Here is a 7533-nt window from a genome sequence, read left to right as displayed (position 1 = left end):
AATCAAAAAGATGCTAAAAAATAAAAATAAAACACAATAAAGGAGATTTTAAAGAAAATGAAAAAAGGTGTTAAACAAAAACAAAAAAACAACATTAATCAAAAGATGTTAAGAATTTTTTTTTAAATCAAAAAGATATTAGTAAATGTTTTTTTTAACCAAGATGTTAAAAAACAAAAAATCAAAAAGATGTTAGAAAAAACGAAGAAAAATCAAAAAGATTACAACAAAACGAAAAAAATCAAAAAGATATTAAATAAAAAGAAAGCTAAAAACTAAAAAATAAGACAAAAGAAAAGAAAAAATGTAAATTATTAACTTATTTTTGTTTATAAAAAAACTCAATCCGTAAGAAAAAAGGTGCACATTTGTTTGTGCCTCTATGGATATCTATATAGCGCCTCATTTACTATTCTCAAAGGGTTCTATGTGATAAATATTTCATATTTACTTAGCAAAGTTTCTAGAAAGTACCAATTAGCGAAAAATTACTATTTCCCGACGAGAGTTAAAGTAATTAACCAAAGTATTATCTTCGCCTCCCCAAGGCGAATCTATTAAAGGTGGAGTTGGTAAATCAGCGTATTGGTGTTTTTTTCTGTCGCCGTGTTCATGTGACTGTCAGCTCAGAACGACACAAGGCGAATTCATTACTTGTTTTCTAGTTTCCCAATACTTTGCTTTGACAACCAAACGTACAGAACATTGTTGTTGGTCTAGTGCCACCACCTTTAATGAATGCGCCTTGGGATATCCGTAAACTTCCTTAGTTTACTTGACGCTGTACCACACTTTCCTTAAGGGGTTATATACAGTTGGAATTTTCAAAAAATTTACTTTTTTTATTTTATTTCCTTAATGTAAATAAATTTAAGATACACACAGAAAATTTAATATCGTTCCGGTGAATATTTTCGAAGTTACACGCAAATTTGAAAAGTCATTTCAGAGTGCTTGAAAGTGCTTTTCAAACTTTCTCAAAATGGTGTTTTCGAAAACGGCTAAACCGTTTAGTCTCAAATTTTAACACGAGCTTTTTAAATATATTTTTTTAGTAATTAATCGAAGATTTTTTAATTTCAGAGGATTCAGTTCAGAGACATAATGGTCACCACAAAACGTCTGTTTCGAGAGGAGCTCCCGGAGATCAGCTGTAGCTCCTTGCCAAATAAAAAGTTTTACTAATACTAAGTCTTAAAAACAGTTAAAAGATAACATAAAATGTTTAAAATTTTTAAATAAATAAATTTAACAGAAAAAATTCTGGAAAATTCGCTTTTTTCGGCCTTCTAACTGTATATAACCCCTTAAAGTTTCTTTTAATTACAATGGCAGAGAAGGTCATGGATCTTTTGACGCGCTCTCTCTAGCTATTCTATCAGCGTCCTCACTTTGTCTTCGTGGAGCGGAATTCAAAGAAGCAGTATTGGGTTGTGTGCTGAATAGGAGTTTAACCTCTCTATGCACTTCAAGATGGAAATGTGTTCGTTATAGCAGCTCCGCTTCAAATTTGTCTCACAGGCTGATGCGGTAAATCGCCGCTTGAAGTATTTCCAAAAAATCAGCCATTATGTATGTATCTCTCCTGCGACCAAAAGCTCGGCCCCCATATATATTTTTTAACGGATATCTGATAAATATTTAGTTTCACATATTGTTTTATAAATTAGGCGAGAACAACTGCGGTTGGCTTAACTTATTTATAATTTGATTACGCATGTCCCAATGAAAAGTAACAGGAAATTAGATCCTTAAACAAATATTTTTAATTTTTTATTAGCACTATTTTTTTTTTAATTTGTTCTGTTCTAATTTATCTTCTTTCAATATTTTATCATTGCAGAATTTTTAAATATTTTGCTTATAAAGTGTCTGCAATATTGGATCCTGATTTATATAAATACAAATTTTGGGGTGAAATTAAATATGTATATACAGTCTCATACCTAATTTGATACAGATACGAATTTTTTGTAAAATGTTCATAATATTTTAGGAAAATGGAAAAACAGAGTATGCAGATATTTTATTCATGTTGTTTTATGTTATTTAATTTCTAAACATAAAATACAAAAAAGTGTATTGTAATGTACAAAAAAAAAAAAAAACAAAAAAAGAAACAGAGAATTCACGCAGTTACAGTTAAAATTAAAAAAAAAGATTAATTTTTAAAGTTTTAAGGTATTTATTTTATTATCGATTACAGTTTGAAGTATACGTGGCATATTTTTTCGTGTATTCTGGACTAATTTGGTTCCACTCATCAAGTATCGTCTTTTTAAGATCAGAATTGTGATGGATGTCATACTCTCTTATACCGACCACACATTTTCGATAACGTTCAAATCCGGTGACTGTGCAAGAGTTTCAACAATGTGGGGACATTTATATATATTGGCCCGGTTTGTAATATTTGTGACTTGTAATATTGTGGGTCGTTATCTTGATAAAAGCGAAAATTATCTTCAATTTGTAATTTTCTAGCGCTTTGCACCATATTTTTTTGCACAAGTTTTAAATAAACATATTTGTTCATTGTTTCTTCCAAACACGGTCGAATTCCCAACTCCATTTGCTGACATGCATGCCTAGACCATAACGTTGCAAGCGCCGTGTTTCATAGTTGCTCGCAAATTTTGGAATTTGAGCTCCATATTAGCCTCGTGCTATATAAAAGATCTGCCATCTGGTCCATATAAGATTATTTTTACCTCGTGTGCTAAAAGTATGGTCTTCGAAAATGCTGGGGTTTTATTTAGATAGTCACGCGCAAACCGCAGTTCAGTTAATTTTGGAGCGCTTGTTGCTCGATTTTTTTTCTCTTGGCGCGCTAACCACTGATACTCTTTCTGTTTTAAATTTTAAATTCATTTTTATTTGGAGCCTGTCGTCCCATATTTACCACACGATTTTCATCCATAAAGCATTCAGTGATGTGCTGAAATGTTGATGAACTTTAGTATAAATTTTAGCTATTTTATAATGCCACATTCCTTTTTTTGGAATGCTCCAAGACTACCTCAAGCTTTGCTATCGAAGGACGCGGTTCCATGATTAAAAAATTAAGTGAACATAAAATTTAATATTGTTTTATGTCGAACTTACTCTACAAACTCTCGCATACTAAAAATACAATTTCGTTTGTTGAACCTTGCGCTGGGAATAGCGGTACTTTTAACTAATACAGTTAAGCTGCGTAGTGAATTCCCAGTAAGTTTATTTTTTGTGCGCATTACCATGAAAAGAGTGTAGACTTTTTTGTATTTTATGTTGATAAATGAAATAAATAAGATGCCTGCATGCTCTGTTTTTCTATTTTTCACTTTACAAAAAAAAAACAAAAATCGTTACTGTATCAAATGAGGTGTGAGTGACTGCATGTACATATTTATAGATATGAAATAAGAAAATGGTAAATTCAGCTGTCATCAAACGTCCATGTTTGGTTCAGTAACATTGGGCTTGTTCGCTGCACGAAATAAAAGCGGCAATACTGTTGCACTGATGAGAATTTGCAACACTGTTGCAATTGCTCAACTGATACTTTTCTGATGTTCTTCAAACAAAAACTTTTTAATGTCGATTTATTTGTTTTTGCGCACAACATTTGCCGAATTTTTGACACTTCGAACGTGATGCTTTTGACAATGTTGCCAGAATTTTACATCGAACGTGATACTTTCACAAATCATGCAACACTGCGGTTGTGATTAAAGCTCGAATAAGCCCATTCTCGAATTTCAATTCTTGGCCATTTTAGGACGGAATTGTCAACTCACCAAACAAAACAAAACAAAACCAAAAACGCTTCATAACAAATTGGGCGCAATTACTCTCTTGCTATCCATTCATAACAAATTTTGATGTCTACTTAATACTTTTCTAATACTATGCTTTTATCATAACTATCATTACTGAATATAAGGCAAACATAATCAAGATTTGTTTAACAACACAATTCTGTTTTTGCTAAATTTTATTAATTGAACAACTTTGCTGCTTTTATTTTAGCTGATATCATTTCATTTTCTAAAACGCACATTTTACCGTTATTAATGTTACGTTACATTTTTAACTACTAATTTTAGCACTGAAGGCGTTATGAGTTTCCAATAATATGAACTTCAACTTTATGAAAATGACATTTTATAAAGTATTTTAACCTACATTAATACATTACGTTTATGAATTAGGCTTTTGGAGCTAACTTCTTGGTCTAGTAACGATTATGCCACGATTTTCGATTTTATTTTTCAACTGTTACTATTTTACATGAAATCACAGTCCGTATGTGAGAAAGAACTTTTATCTATATATATATACTATGTATGTATGTATATGTTTTAATATTTGTATTAATTTACTTTTTTATTTTTACTTAATTTTTTGTATTATTTTGATGTTAACAATACGAATAGAAAACAAATTATTTGCTCTTGATGTGTACGCGTTGACGTGTGTGAGTATGTTTGTTTCTATTGAAATACTATTTGGGTTTAAATAATTCATTAACTAGTTATTCTATTTGTGTTAAAATTTTAGCAAAATTTCGTTATTCGTTAGAATTTTTTTTTTGTTGTACTACTATGTACAATATTTGTTGCTGTCAAATTATTATTAGTTTTTTTTTTTTTTTTGAATTCTGTCACAAATTTTTTATTGCTTATTTCTTTGAATTGTAATGTTTGTGTAGTTAGCATTTTTTTTAAATATTGTTGTGGGTACCGCAAGTGGCTGTGGCCGCTACAAAACTAGGCGTGATTTTTCGCATTTTAATTTTCGTAATTGTAATAAGTGTAATAACGCAACCAAAATTTCCTTTCTAATGATTTCTGCATTTACTAATTTTTGCAATTTTGCACGAGCGATAGCAATGAAAGTTTTTTTAAAACGCCATCTTCAAAAATTTGCTAAGAAAATAATATTAGTTTGCTTAGGAAAATTAACATTATTTCTGCTTAAGTGGCATCTTGTTAAAAAAAAGCGGATATAGCCTATTTTAAGGCGAATAATTCAGCTTGAATTTTTTGCTGAAAGAAAACATGCTTTATGCTCAAGTCAGTTTTTTATAAAACAAGTTTGGTAATTTTTAATTTTTTGTTGTTTTTTATGGAGTAAGACTATTTCTTTTTGGCTTTCTTCGCGAGTACTTACATTTTTTGTATATGTATGAATGTTAGGAATAATTCAGTATATGTAATTATGGCATTCAATATGTCTTAAAAACACAGAGCATTGGTAAATACATGAATGTATATATGTATGCATCTATTTATGTAGTTTATTAGTCTGTGAAAAAAATTACGAAAACAGTACCTGCTGTTTACAATAGCATAGGTTTTTATATTGTCTTCAAAGCAGTTGTAAGTGTGTGCATATATGTAGGTATGTATAATTAAATTAGTAGTGGTCGTTTTTGGAAATATTATTTTTAATTTTTTTTAAATAATATATAATACAATATTTTAAAAAAATTAAATAATAACTCAATGCATATAAAACTAAATAAATCCGTCTTCCAATTTCATAATCAAATACATAAAAAATAAAATAACTAAACATAAAATACTAAATAGAAAATACTAAAATACATAAAAAAAGTTCTAAACAAATCTTATCTAAAAATTAAGAACTTCTAATATCTGCTCTGCTTTAAAATGATACTACGTTTACACTAAGGTACAGGAGTTCGCAAATCTCAATTTGCTTAGAGCGCTGAAACAAGAGTCCTTGGCTGGTAATTTCGGTACGGTACGTAAAACCGATCGCCGTGGAAATACATCACATCGGAAGGGTAGCGACCCCCCATCGCGGACAAAAATATTGTGTTGCCTCGTGAGACTTGTGCGACACTGGCACATGTACTTATGCTCTCGTCTGGTAAGAGATTACTTAAGATGCCTACTTGAACCAACTCATCTAATATCCAGCTCTGCCTAGTTAGACTCTGTAGAAGCAGAAAGCTTTCTGGAGCAACCTTTGGATGCCCTTTAGTATTTGAGTTCTTTTTTACCATCCTCTCTCCTTTCTTCCTCCGATTTCCCTGTTTTTGGAGTAACGGTACAAAATATTAATAGTCATCATTTTTTATGTTTGTTTCTTCCGACTTTTTGTTAAGAGTTGAGAATAGTTTGCGTTATAGGGCCGGACTAACGGTGCATTTATACGTTCATGCGTTGTCTTTCAATTTGCTTATACATACGACTAGTCAAAAATCGTTTTTGAAAGGAAATTTCATAATTGGACGTCATAGTCAAGACAACACCAAAAAATTGTCGGTCTGCGGCAAGTGTTGCTTGTCGATGGTGTGCTGAGCTGTTAAAATTTAACGAAAAACTGTTTTCACCTTCATCAGATTTTAGAAATTTGAGCTTATTGATAAAAAGTATGAATGCGCTGGAAATTGAAAGGCGTATTGCTTGAAAACTTGCACGTGTGAGACTCAAGTAAGGGATAGTTTCTGCGTTTTATCAAGTAGAAGTCATTATGTCGCCGCGGATACATGTAAAGACAGTTCTCAGCATTAAAATTTGAAAAGGACCAACTTTTTTTGATTTGATTGTCCAAACCATTTCAATGATTTTTATTTTAAGTTCATCTCCTACGTCGGTACATGTACATAAATCATTTAGTTTAATTGGTATATTTTGACTTAATACAGATTATGACGATACGTTCATACACATTTCATTGCATACTAAATAGCTAAATATAATGTCGTCATTCCCCTTAACTAATGAACCAAATCTAGTTATTTCATCCAATTAAAGAACTTCGTAGATTACTTGTGTGGGATATAATGGGATATAAATCTAACTAAAATCAATTGTTTTGCCACTGTAATCGTAGTATAAGAGTTACTCATTCCCAACACGTACGTGCGTCCCAAATTTCGGTCGAGCCCACAGCGAATATATCAATGATCGACAACGGAAATATATTAATAATTTTTAAATCTTTATGAAATCATCAAATCCAAAAAAAAAAAAGCACCACGACACCACCATCAACTGTCAATGTTATTATAATAGGACTATGAATAAGTTCGTGCGGTTTTTTTTCGAAATTTGAAACTTTATTGACGTAAAATGGTTACAAATTTAATATTCAAAATATTGTCCATCGCTTACTACTACTTTTTCCCATCTTTCTGGCAATTCACGGATTCCCTTTGTGAAAAATTCGGTCGGTTTTGCCGCAATCCACGAATCGATCCATTTTTTGACTTCATCGTAATTACGGAAGTGCTGGTCAGCCAGGCCATGTTGCATCGATCGGAAGAGATAGTAATCGGATGGCGCAAGGTCTGGACTATACGGCGGGTGGGGTAGGACATCCCATTTGAGCGTTTCTAAGTATGTTTTGACCACTTGTGCAACATGTGGCCGAGCATTGTCATGTTGCAAAATAACTTTGTCGTGTCTATCGGCGTATTGCGGCCGTTTTTCTCGCAGTGCTCGGCTCAAACGCATCAATTGTCGTCGGTAGACATCCCCCGTAATCGTTTCATTCGGTTTCAGTAGCTCATAATAC

At 31.7% G+C, this 7533-nt stretch overlaps 1 long non-coding RNA gene across 1 annotated transcript; it reads right to left on the bottom strand.

Moving 5' to 3' along the window:
- Positions 1–2161: 2161 nt before the first annotated feature.
- On the bottom strand, positions 2162–6960 carry LOC128858182 (uncharacterized). The gene is made up of 2 exons (XR_008453987.1): positions 3020–6960; positions 2162–2938 (listed from the first exon to the last, which is right to left on the bottom strand). It is a non-coding gene; the product is annotated as an uncharacterized LOC128858182 (long non-coding RNA).
- Between the last annotated feature and the right edge of the window lie 573 nt (positions 6961–7533).

This window comes from Anastrepha ludens, chromosome 3, assembly GCF_028408465.1.
Source record: "Anastrepha ludens isolate Willacy chromosome 3, idAnaLude1.1, whole genome shotgun sequence".
NCBI lineage: Eukaryota > Metazoa > Arthropoda > Insecta > Diptera > Tephritidae > Anastrepha > Anastrepha ludens.
This window is presented reverse-complemented; position numbering and strand designations above follow the sequence as displayed.